Source organism: Kryptolebias marmoratus, linkage group LG12 (assembly GCF_001649575.2).
Source record: "Kryptolebias marmoratus isolate JLee-2015 linkage group LG12, ASM164957v2, whole genome shotgun sequence".
Classification (NCBI taxonomy): Eukaryota; Metazoa; Chordata; class Actinopteri; order Cyprinodontiformes; family Rivulidae; genus Kryptolebias; species Kryptolebias marmoratus.
In genome coordinates, this window is record NC_051441.1 from 6,727,321 (window position 1) to 6,740,448 (window position 13,128).

Sequence of the window (13,128 nt, forward strand, 5' to 3'; positions counted from 1 at the left end):
TGCCCTCAGCAACCACAGCAGACTTACAGATTTCCTATTACAAATTTGTTATCTCCTTTTTGCTCCTCATCAAAAATAAATTATGATCTATTCCCAAGTCCTGCTACGTAAAAGACAACAATGCTGCATTACTGGTAACCTTGGAAACTGCAGCCTTGTTTGAAATGACTGTAGCACAATCCTTTTAAGCTTTCACAACTTTCAGCTTTTACGTTTGGTGACACAAAATAAGGTAAATCAACTTTGCGCAGGTTCTGGTTTTATCAGGTTTGCTGCTGCCGAAAGGCGTGTATAAAAAGTGGAGAGTATTTAATAAAATGTCTGATATTTTTCTCCTATGGTCATGTTTTATAAATTTCTCAAAGGGGGGGAAATCAATGAAGACAAAAGTAGGGACACGCTGTTGAACTGGCTAAAGGATTCCTGTCCTCCATAAGCTTCTTATACTGTATTTTTCTTCAAAATCAAAAGCTCAGTAATTCACAGGCTTCCTCTGTTAGCCTGGAGAAAATCTGCCTTGAGGGGGGATTTTTCTTTCTTTCCTGTAGGTCTCATAGATTGTTTATTGTCATCTCATTGTATTTTTGACATCGACCATGAAGTTAAGTAATTCAATGTCATCTTGACTTTCCAAACATTGCTTTTGTGTTAGTCTATTGGTAATCATTCCTTCATTAAAGGAGTTTTAATAACACAACTTGCAGCAAACTAAAGATGGTTTAGCTGTTAGATCAATAGTGTACTCTGCGTACTAATCCATAAAAGAAGTTAAAATATGAGTAGGAAGAGCCTTTGATTCTCTGTCTGGCCACAGAAAACATATCCAGTTTCCATATTTTCTGCTGCTGAAAGACCGAGATGAATCATTTGCTTGTAGGATGTGAGAGATTTGGCAGTTCACTGACTGCGGGCAAACTTGGCAAGCTTTTTGTTTTAGATTGGATAGACCAGAAGCTCTAACTCAAGCCTCTCCCTTGATATGCCCCTCTAATCTTGATGCTAATGCTAAGTAAAACATGGCAATATTGGGATCCAGAATGGTGATTTGCAGCAGAGAGTAGCCAGTGTGAAATCATGGAAATAGTTAGAGCTGAGCTTCATCTTATTCTTCAGTGCACACAGGAACTTTTTATACAGAACAGAGAAAGAATACAAGTTGAAGGCCAAGCATACCTCAAAGGAATGCAGGTTTCCCGCTGCATTTCATGCCAGAATTTTAAACTAAGATCATCCTATAATAAAAAATGACAAAGCTATAGTTATTTTATTCTAACCTTGAAATTAACATTATTTGCAATCTTGCACATTATTGCAATATCTTGAATGACATGATACCACTTGGAGTACACGATGTGAATCAATATCAGCTACTACCACACCGAATCTTAGCTCAATATCTGTAAAATTTGCTGAGATATAGAGATTTTCTGTTTGCTAAGTTCAGTTTGTGGCCATATTAAATTGGGTTGACTCCAAAAGGTAATCAGCTGTAGATGTACAGCCAGTAATTACTTTCTGGGAGTTTAACTAAAATGCCTCCAGTGGTTCGTGAGATACTTTGGTAACGGGACAAACAGGGCTGACTCCAACAGGTAAAGCCGAAGTCTGAAGAGAAAATGTGGTGTGCTCAAAATAATGTGTTGGCAGCAATGCTCAGCTACTACCAAATAGTTTTTTTTTTTTGCTCAAAACCTTTAAAAATAAACTACGTTATAGTCGTTTTTATGTTTCCTATGGCCAGGTGGCTGAAGTCTTAAATTTGGTTGAGTCCAAAAGTTATTCAGTTATAGATGTCAACCCAATGATTCCCTTCTGAAAGTTTATTTAAAGTTTATTTAGTACTTTATGGAACATTTTGCTTATTATACCGACAAACAAACACACAGCAGCAAGCAAAAACATTATTGCCTCCTTCCCTTCGGCCGTGGGCGATAACTATGCAATATATTAAACACATTGTGATAAACTACAGGAAGTTAAAAATAAACATCTTGTTGGTGTGTTTTTCCAGCACTAAAGGCCAGTTTGTACTTGTTTAAACAATGATATATTAGCAAGAGTGGTCACTGTAATCAATATCTTTGTCTCCATTTAAAGTGGGACATTTATTCAAACCATAATCAAAGACACAATGCACAACCAGCATTAATCATACATAAAACACATATAAAGGCCTTTATGACAAACAAACTGAATGACTTTTGTATCATTAACTCTCCTTTATTATAACAGAGCAGACAGGTACCTGCAAAATAAACAAATATCCACAAATAATATGAATTACAGCAAGTACCAGGAATCTCACCAGAATTACAACTGCACAAAAACATCGACTCTGTTTGAATTTTCCCTGCGACTCTCTCACAAAACGAAGTTTGGAGACCCTCCAGTCTTGCTTGTTTTGAGCTGGAAGTGTCTGATGAGTTTGACTCTGTGAGAAAATATAAATAGCAGACGTTGTTTACCTTGACAAAGAACAACACAGATATCACCACCATCTCAATCTGCAGATAAAAAAGTAATAAAAAAGGATTTTTTTTCCCCACGCCTGAGAAAATTGATTTTCTCTTGGTTTAATTAATAAAAAAATGCACTTTAAAAGATGAGACTAGTAAGCCTGAGTAATCAATATTTTGTTTTAATATCAATAAATAAGGCAAAAATGTAATACATTGTATTCATAACAGTACAAGTTACACTCTAAAGAAAATGTAAATTCCAATATTGGAATTTCCCATCATAAAATGCATTTTATTTGTATTTTTCTGTTGTTTTAAAAGGCTCTCTACTGATTATTTTATTATTGGCCACCATTTTAAAAGGTGGGTGATCAAGTAATTGCTTTATTCAGTGGTCTGTTAGCAAAATATCTCATGGATCACTGGATAAAATATAATAAAGCCTTCAGAAAGTGATCACCAGATGTATGTCTGCAACTGATTAAGATTTAGAGTTAATGTGGATCACGACTGCCGCCACAGCTTATTTGCCATAGCAAACACATAACTGGCCACAACTTTCTCAATTTTACAGATATTGAGCTAAAATTTGAGGAGGTAGTAGTTGACAGTTACCCCTATAATATACTTTGAGTGTTGACAGATCAGATAGGAAGTTTGTTTAAAACTGGAGGAAGGTGATACACATTCCTTTAGGAAATGCTGCTTTCAATTATTGTAAGATTTAGGCATTAGGATTAGAAAAATGTCACTGTTTTCTTTTAAAGAGATAGCATTCACAAGAACTATAAAGTCCTCCTAAAAGTTCTTGTGATGAATCAGGCATTTCAGAGCCCAGTTTGCGTCTGCTATAGAACCGTTTTATTTTCATGTTGCTTTATTTATAATTCCAGATGCTAGTTCTTTTAGTTGAGGTACAAAATGAATGGGTTAGAATACATCTTTTTACAATGTTGGCTACGTAAGGCTTTATTTTCTAGGTTGCCAGGTTGATCAGTTCACCAGAGATTTCACATGTAGGGTAATTATTCTCATGACTGCTAGAGGTCACCTACTTTTCAGTGTTCCTACAGGTTGGATCAACAGCGACCAGGCGGGTTTTGGTGCTGTTTCTCCAAGAGGAATTTTCCAAAGTCTGTAGTTGGGATGCCAAAAATAATTAAGTTATATATAGGCTGCCAGCAAAAGCCTTTAATCCCAACAGAAGCTGTTGCACACATGATTGCAAAGTCAAAAATTACATTTACTGCTTCAAAGTGGAGCTGCCCTTCCAATGCAGCCCCTTAATGTATAAAACTACCTATTAAATCTAGAATCATATTGACACTGACAAATAAAAGCATCGTATAGGAAGGATATTTATTGATGATGGCTGGAAGTTGTCCTTAAGTTTATTGTTTAAGCAGCTTATGTTTTTTAAAAGCTCGTTGAACTTCAAGGTCATCAAGGTAATCAAAACAGATGAAAGCCAGAACAAAATCCCCTCGGAGCCTCATAAACCTTTAGGGAAGAGATGGCACAACTTGAAATGGGTGTAACTTGTAATCTTGAAGGCTGCAGACGACTTCTCTGAGTTTGCTAAGGGGGGATCTCGAACTATAGAGGGCACGTTCACTGGAGTGCAACAAGATGTTCACTATTCCTGCTGAATATCAATGGATCACCTTTAAACATAACTTTAGCACTTTATATTTAACCATTCTGTATGCAATATCTATATTTTATCTGTGCATGTCGACGATAGCTTAGGCATATGCTGTCAAACCTTATTCTTTATGAACTCTAGCACGACTTTAGACTTTTGGTATATTTTCATTCAATTAAGTAAAATGTGAATTTCACTCATTTTCAGCGCAGTCCTTAATCATTTGCATTTTTGTTTGTTAAGCCACTCACTGAACTCTGACTTCTGAATCATTCAGGCAGAAAAAGGCTTCGAACCTCAAAACATGAACCAGACAACATAGAACCATTTTTAAAATATTTAATTGGATTTTTAGATACTTTTTATAGTCAGCCTGTTCTAAAGACAATTTGTTCATATTTCTTTAGCCAAAACTTTTAGAAATAACAGAGAACTTAAAATTTAGTACAAAAAAATAGTATTTTAGTACCATCAACTGGATTCCCAAAGAGCTGTAAGTTGAAAACTTGGCATATGGCAGATGATATACTGAGGGATTGATGCATGTCTCAGGTCTGTCAAATTTTTGCAGGATTTATTCTTGTTATTTTATAGACATGGCTTACAGAAAATGATTCCTTGGAAGAAAAGTATAAAATAATTAGGTGGTTTGAAACTTTTCCACAGCACTTTATAGACAAAACAAAACAAAAAAAAATCTAACAGATTCAATAGTTTTTAATCAGTCTGTAGCAAAAAACCCCCAGAGAATATCACTTTTTGTCATATTCTTCTGTTGTAATAATATCTACACTAAAACCAACAAAGACCCTCATGTTTGTTCCAAATAAACATGTAGATATTTTACTTAAAACAACTGTCTGGTAGTGTCTAGCTCATACCTGAGTCTGGATCAGGAGTTATTCTCCCTCTCCTTTATTCCGTAAGCCTTGTGTTGCTGCTCCGCAATTTTTTCCCTCCCCTTTTTCTCGAATATCGCACACACGAGCATGATTACCTCTCCACCTATGTGATGGAGACATTTCCTTCGCAACTTAAGGCCCTTTCATGGTTCCATTACAACACAACCATCTATCTTCCCCGTGTCTTGATGGTGCTCCGAGAGTGCAGGGACCATCTGGGAAAGCTTACAGACATACAATACTGTATCATTTGTGGCAACCTATCAACGCCAGCCTCACCTTTTAAATTCTGATTTAGGGAGAGAAACGAGGTGTTCGGTCGTGGTGCTCATCATACAATCCCCTTCACACTGAGCCCGTTGAACAAAAGAGACCACGGAGACCAAGTCTCCTCCAAGAGACACATGAATCATCCTTGACAGGACACCTCCCCCAATGGTGTTGTCACCAGGAGTTATCCACCTCTGTAAGGGCTTGATCAATTAGTCAATCTCTCAACTGCAGCCCTCAATTAACAGGGTGATTTCCAGTGCTGCTGGCTCCTAACATGTTGTGCATTACTTGATGTTCTTGGAGCTGATATGGGTTAGTATACTAAGGGATTCATCTATAACCACTCTGAGTCTGTGAAGCTGAAAATAGGGGGCTAGAAAGTGTCTCTCTCTCAGACTGATGTGCTCAGGGATGCTGTTAAAGAATTGATTTTGTTATAAATTTAGAAAGAAGGTGCCAATCACCTGTGCTGGCAGCCAAAAAACAACCAGTCTGAACAGAATCTGAAACGAAAGCAAGTCTAAAAGGAGATGTCTGCAGGTTCAAACAGAATACAGATTGGCAATGGGATATGTGGGCCCCAATGCTCCAGAGCAGCACACCACAACCTAAAGTCCACTCCAACAGACCGTCGCATGTGTCAAGGGGACTGTAGTGCGTGAGGCTTGCTGTAATTGGAGCAATCTGTTCTATTGGCCTGGAGCTGCTGAGGCTGTTACATGTTTGAAGTCATAACCTGGCAAGATGTCCTCTGTTTCCCACCACTGGTGAGTTGGTGTGCTGCATGTTTGAGAAGCTGCAGCTTCTCCATGTTTCTTCACCGCACCTATAAACACGCTTTTCTCTCCTTCAACAGCCAGACTGCTGCACCGTTTCTGAATGCTCGGCCTGCTCTTCTTTTATCTTTGAATTAGAAAGAGGATTGGCAAGATAAAAATAAATTTAAGACAACACAATTGAAACACCTTTTTTATTTTTATTTTTACAACAGCAAAAAGAAAAAACGTGTTAACAAGCCACACTACAGAAAAAATAGCTCATTTATGTTCGTGTCCTTAAGGAGGGTACCAAGAACAATTTAGTAAATATCTCACAACAGAACTGATTTCAGTTGATATGCTCAACACATATGTTTAGTGGCTTCTTTCTGTTTTTGTCAAATTTGACTTTTTAAAACATTTATAAACACTAAAAGCTTTTTCCAGACTGACTTTTAAGGACCCACCTTAAATGCACAAGATATTTTGATAAAAGAGGATAAAATGGGTTAAAGGAATCCTTTAGACTGACGGAAATGGCAGCATTCCCTGCATATTTTCCAGGTTTTCCAGTGTCATGCACAAATAAAGCAAAGTTAAAGGCCTAACATTCCTTGAAGGATATATATTCTGTCAGAGTTTCAAACTAAAATTGTCTTATCCTGAGAAGTTATAGGTGCTCTGGTCAAATCCTGTAAATTACATTATATGCAATCTCATGAAATGTACTGTGAGATTTCCTGAGATGTGATAGTGCTCAGAGTATGTGCTGAGGATGACTAATACCACAACAAATTTTAGCTCAATGTCCGTAAAATTGACTGATTTATGGTCATTTCTGTGTTGGGTAATGTCGATTAGCTGTGGCAACAATCTAGAACTGGGTTGACTGTGAAAGGTTCTGTCCATTGGCTCAAAAAAACACACACAGATATTGGCAAAAACATTATCGCTGATTTGCCTTTGGCAGAGAGCGGTAATGATAGTGATCTGAAGGAATGACATGCTGCAATGGCTGACAGTTCACATGCTGTAAAATCAGAAAGAGTTGTAGAGAAGAAAAAAAATTCATAAGCAAAACTACTTAGATTCAATTTTAAGCACTTTTTAAACGTCTTTGAAACACTTGCAGTCATTTATTGTAGTTTTCTGATGTTTTTTGATGCGGGTATTGTGTTGCCTGTGATTATTCATGAGGTAGAAAATGACAACTATGAACTTTGCTTTAAAGGGACTGGAGATATACGAGAGCATTTCAAACAGATAAGTTCATCAAAAATGTATAAATACTGTGTTTCCTGAACATTAAAGCATGAAAACTTCTCAAAAGAAACTCTTAACACACACTGAACTTCACAAAAACTCTTTCCTTAACCATAAACAAAGCATGAAACAAAAAAATCTCTATCAGTTGTGTTGTTTTTTATTTAAGAGAACACAAATTAATTATGAGCCCTCTGAAACCCAAAGATGTGTAAACCTCTGATTTAAGGCAGAATGATTTTTATTTTGCATGTAAATGAGCTTCTTCCACCTAGTGTTATTGTTCTGTTCTGAACCAGAAAACATCCTCATATTTTCTGTAAAATCAACCTTGGTGCTGTTACCATGTCTACAAATCAGTCTCCCATTCACTGGCCATGAAAGAGCTCCTATAATTTGCCTCTTGATGACACGATGAAAGCTCCTAAGTGAATCAAATAACAAATTTTCCATTTCCAGTTTCATTTTATGGGTGCTAGTTGTTTGACTTCACTCCACTCAGCACAGCGGTGACAATGCAGGGGAGGATGTGGAGGGAAAATGTCCAGCGGGTCTCAAGTGATCTACATAGAAGTGCAAACCCATGTAATAGAACAACTGTGCTCTTTCTCATCTGGACAGCATGACACATGGATGGCCAAGCAAATCCTTGTATTCATATTAGAGTTGATACACTCCCATCAAAGCTGCTGGGCCAGATGCATTACATTTCCTGGCTCATTGAAATTGCTTTCCCTCCCTTCATTCTTTTTCAAATTAGACATGCTTTGTTGGAAAAGTGTCTTTCCTCAGATGAGGGCTGTAGCTCTTTTCTATAAATGACTGCTAAAACAATTCTGCCTATATTGTGATACATATGCCTTTGTATTAAGTGATCATGTGTCTTTGAAAAGACCTGAAAGTAATTTGAGCTAATAGCTGTCCCTGGCACACCCATCTGCCCTTTCCAATAATAATAATAAAAAAAAAAACACAAGAAGAATTGCATCCAGAAGTATTTGTCTTCTGTGTGTTTTACTCTCAGTCACAGTGTTTCATCTGGCGGCCGTATAACTCAGTTTAACATCTAATTGCATAACGGTGTTTGGCTATTAAACCTTCAGTTTGTTCGGTGTATAGAAAAGCTGCTACAGAGCAAACGGCGTTCGTACGAGGCCATTCCTCCATGTGAGGTCATTTCAATCATTTTGTACACGGATCACCATGTGGCCTGAAGTACACCTGACAGTCTGCATGATTGCAGGGCTCTTGTGGGATCTGACAGGCCGAGATAAAAGAGAGCCTGCACCTTTTAATTATTTAAAAGAGAACAATAGCAATGGGTTAATGTTATGTTGTTTTTTTTTTTATTTCAAAGAAGTAAATTAGGGCGGCAGGAATGGTTTACCTGATTATTGGAACACACATTCATTCATTTTCTTTGCCCACTTCTCTTTGCAGGCTCTTGGTGCTTATCTCCAGCTCTCATTGGGCAAGAGGCCGAGCACGCCACGGACAAGTCATCAGTCCATCACAGAACCACATTTAGACAAACGATCATCCACATCTAGGGAGAGTTTAGAGTGACTGAATAACCTAACACGCATGTTTTAGTTTGTTGGAGAAAACCCTTGCACATGGAAACATTCAGACTTCCTGTAAAGGCAGCAGCTGTGTTTGAACCTGAGATCTTCTTGCTGTGAGGCAACAGCTCCACCCCAAGAACTGATTTTTATGTTTTGGTCATATGGTTCTGTAATTCTTGCTGGTTAAAGTTGATATTCATACCAGGCAGGTTAAAATCTCGACATTTTTAATCACAAAGCCAGTAAAACCAAATAACACTGATTGCACTTCTGTAGCTCACCCTAAGAATAATGCACAAGTAAAATAGGCTTCAAAGTTTCTGTTAAAAAATATAAATGAGAAGTTTAAAATTATTTATGTATTATAATAAAACATATAAAAATCTAAACAATCCTGCTTTATATATTTCCCTTGGAGCTTTTGTATGGGCTGCTTTTACACAGTAAAGGTGAAAACAACCTGAGGTTATAAAATGGTCAAATGATATAAAAAATGTTGTCGAATGCTGTGTAACTGAAAATGAGCAGCGGTCTTCTGTATTAAAGTTCAGTGTTTTGGGGATTTGTGTCTCTGTAGCAACTTCCTCCTTGCTCTGGACATAATTATTTTGCTCAGTGGAGAGCTTTGTGACAATAAATTGTAGTGTGGGTCATAATAAGCTGCTTGTGCAAACAACCCATTGGATTTTATTTTTTTTGTATGACCACAGAATGTCTCATGGTGATGTGGATTATATTAGGTCCTGTAGCAACATCAGCTTACAGTAATGACTCCTCATTTATAAAAATAATGTTTCCAATATGGTGACAAATTATCAAGCATTGTTGCAATATTGTTCTGGACTACAAAACAAAGTGTCCAGAAAAAAATGGAATATTTTCTTTTTTCTACCAGTCATTTTTTTCACCAAAAGCATGTTTTTTTTATTTAAAACAATTTGTAAAATAGAAAATGGCAACCAACAAAAGACCTAAAAGAAAAAACTACACTATTTAGAACATAAAGACAATAAAACAGTAGATCAACAGTTACTGCCAACTATGATCGAATTATTTCAGGTGCATTTGTTTTGTTGCTCATTTAGTTATTTACAATAAAGTAGTTAGTTTAGGAAAATTTACATTAAAAGAAAGAAAAGGAAGGATTTTCATATTAATGTTCTTTATGAAGTAGAATGTTGGCTTTTCAGGAACTCAACTACTTTAAAAGTAGGTTTAAGACTTACTAAAAACTAGACGTGTCTCTCATCTTTATTTGTTTTAAATTTGTATTATGTTGTGGTTTCACATTTAACCAGGTTAAATGTGAAAGTACATTTTTTAAACATATGACCCTAAAGTAAATAATATATGGTACAAAAATATAAAGGAAATTAAACTTGAACACCTTTTATCACTATTTAAAGTAATGTTTCCCAAACTATGGGTCAGCACCCCACTGTGGCTCATAAAACACCAAGTCATGGATCTGAAAAAAATTCCAGAAATTAAATAAAATTTAAACATGAATAATGAAAGGATATTTTTTGTAATTATTGTTGCAAACTATAAATATAATTGCCATAAATAGATAGGGTGATCTGGGACGTCATATCTTTGTTGAATTTATTGTAATCATTCTCAGTGTTCGTATATTTAATTAACAATTAACAATAATTTTGGAACCACTGATTTAGAGTCTATTTATAAATAAATACCCAACACTTCTGTGCATAACTGGATACTGATCACGTAATCAGGTTACCTAAGCAAAGTCAACCAGATAAAGAACCTTTGATAAAATTATTTCCAAAGATAAATGCATAAACAAACATCCCTTCACAACTTGCAGTCTGCTCAGTTTGTAGGTAAAATCATATCAACAAAACATTGTCAAGAAAAAAAAACATTTCTATGTGCAGAGTTTGTCTGACTTACAGCTTAGAAATTCTAATGTAAGAAAAAGGTGTGCACACAATTTAAACATGGATTACACCATTACGTTAATGAGTGAGCATAGTGTGCATTTTTATTCACAGTCAGCTTTCTAACAAGCAGAGGAGAATCACTAAAGGAGCACCTATAGTTTTCAGGTGTAAAATTAGCAGCTCTAAAATCACCTGTATGAAAATTAATGAAGAGCAAATGACTGAAGCTATGTAAAATCATTAAACGTATAATGTGGCTCAAACAAACCGGAGTGAATAATTTAATATCTGTTTCGTTCGATCACACCTTTTCCCCGCTTCAGTTTAGTTGTTAATGCTCTGATATTAAAGCTCAGAATCTGCATTTTAAAGGTATTTCTGTTCCAGCAGCTCTAACCCGGATGGGTTTTGTTTAAGAGCTAAAATGAGAAAAACTCTGTCAGTGTTGAAATGTTTCCAGAGCTAACTGTGTCTTTTTTTTTCTTCTTCAAATCGCTGTTCTCTTTCGCCTTTCTCTTCCATCTGTCAGAGGAAGGGGATTGTTTTACCGAATGTGTCTCCTGAGGTTTCTTCCTCTTTCTTTAACAGTTCCTTTTTACCGGCCTTCCCTTGTCTTCGGAGACATCGGGCCGGGTCAGGAACTAGTGCTGTTGTGAACCCGTGATGCCCACAGAGATATTTTATGTGATATTGGGCTGCACAAATAAACTTGACTTGACATCACAAGGCTTATCCTCTGGGTGCTGCAGTTTTCTCCTGCAGTCCAAAGACATGCGGGTCAGGTTGACTTTTCTCAGATGTGTGAATGTGGGTGCGAAACTGCGTTAGTGTGTGATAGACTCCTGACCCGTTCTGAGTGTTTCCTCGGGTTTTGATCCAGACGAACAGAAGACTGCAGGTACAGACACTGGAAAGATGAATGGGCGGAGCACGACACCAACTCTTGATGTTCGTCTTCTTTTGAACTTGGAGCGATTGAAATCAGTCACGTTGCTTTGGAACAGATGGTCGAACATATTAAACGAAGAATCTGCGAGCTGAGAATGCAAACAGATTCATTTTGGTGGACGAAAACGTGACCGAACAAACCGAATCCTCCACTCAAAGGTTCAGTTCAGCAGACAGGTTGTAATGCTCATTAGTTTAAACAAACATCGTTATTACCCACCTCTGAAGGTCAAGGGGCGATAATGTTTTTGCTTGTGTCTGTGTGTATGTGTGTGTTTGTCTGTAGGGTTAGAAAAATACCTCATGAACCAATACATGGATTTAAATGAAACTCTAAAAAAGTAATCATTAGATCTACTTCTACAAATGATTAATTATTGGAGTCAACTCCATTCAAGATGGCCACCACAGGTAAGCAAACTTAGGTAAAAAAAAAAGAAAATGGTCTATAACTCAGCCAATTTTATAGATAATGAGCTGAACATTTTTTTATCCTTGGTGTGGTAATTGCTGGGAGTCATTCTCAGCACTGGACACCACACTCAACTTATATCATCAAACATAAAAATAGCTAAAACTCAGCAGAATTTACAAATTTTGAGCTAAAATTGGGTGTGGTAGTAGCTGAGCATCATCCCCAACACATACTATGAGTGCTACGCATCACACAATAGTTTGACTTAACACTATGGCTTTAACGGTTGGCTTTAACCTTGTCTGCCTGTGAGCAAAATGTTTCATGAACCACTGAAAAAGATAGCCACTATAGCTAGTCAACCTTAGCTAACACAAAAACAACTCTGACTTTGTCAAATTTACTGATACTGAGTCAAAAATGTGATGTAGTAGTAGCTGAGTCATTCTTAACACATACTTTGAGCACTAACACATCTTGCATTGTTGACCTAACAACACTTACGAGGTTTAATCCAAACTGCTATAACTCTGTCCCTTCTCATTATAAGATGATCTGAGTTTAAAACTCTGGTTGAAATGTGGTGGCGTGACAAATATTTGTCCCATTTTCCGTGTTTTATTCAACACTCCTCCAGAAATGACTTATCACAGGCTGTATTATGTAATAAACGTTTAAATTCTAGAAAATAAGAATAAATATTGCAAAATGCACATAGCTCAAGAAGCGATTTATGATCATAAAACAATTGTTGTGAGACGCTAAGAGCAATTTAGAAACATAATTTATAGGAAATCAGTACAGTTGCTTTCAAGCATGCAGCAGCTTGTGTGACTACTCAGCTTTTTTTGCACTTCTGAATCTATATATTGAAACAATGCTTTATATTTCACTGATTTTTTTTTTTTTCAAATCAGAACATCAGGGGTTCGAGCCCCTGCTGTGCCAAGTGTGGAAATGTCCTTGGGCAACACACTGAGCCCCCCGTTGATG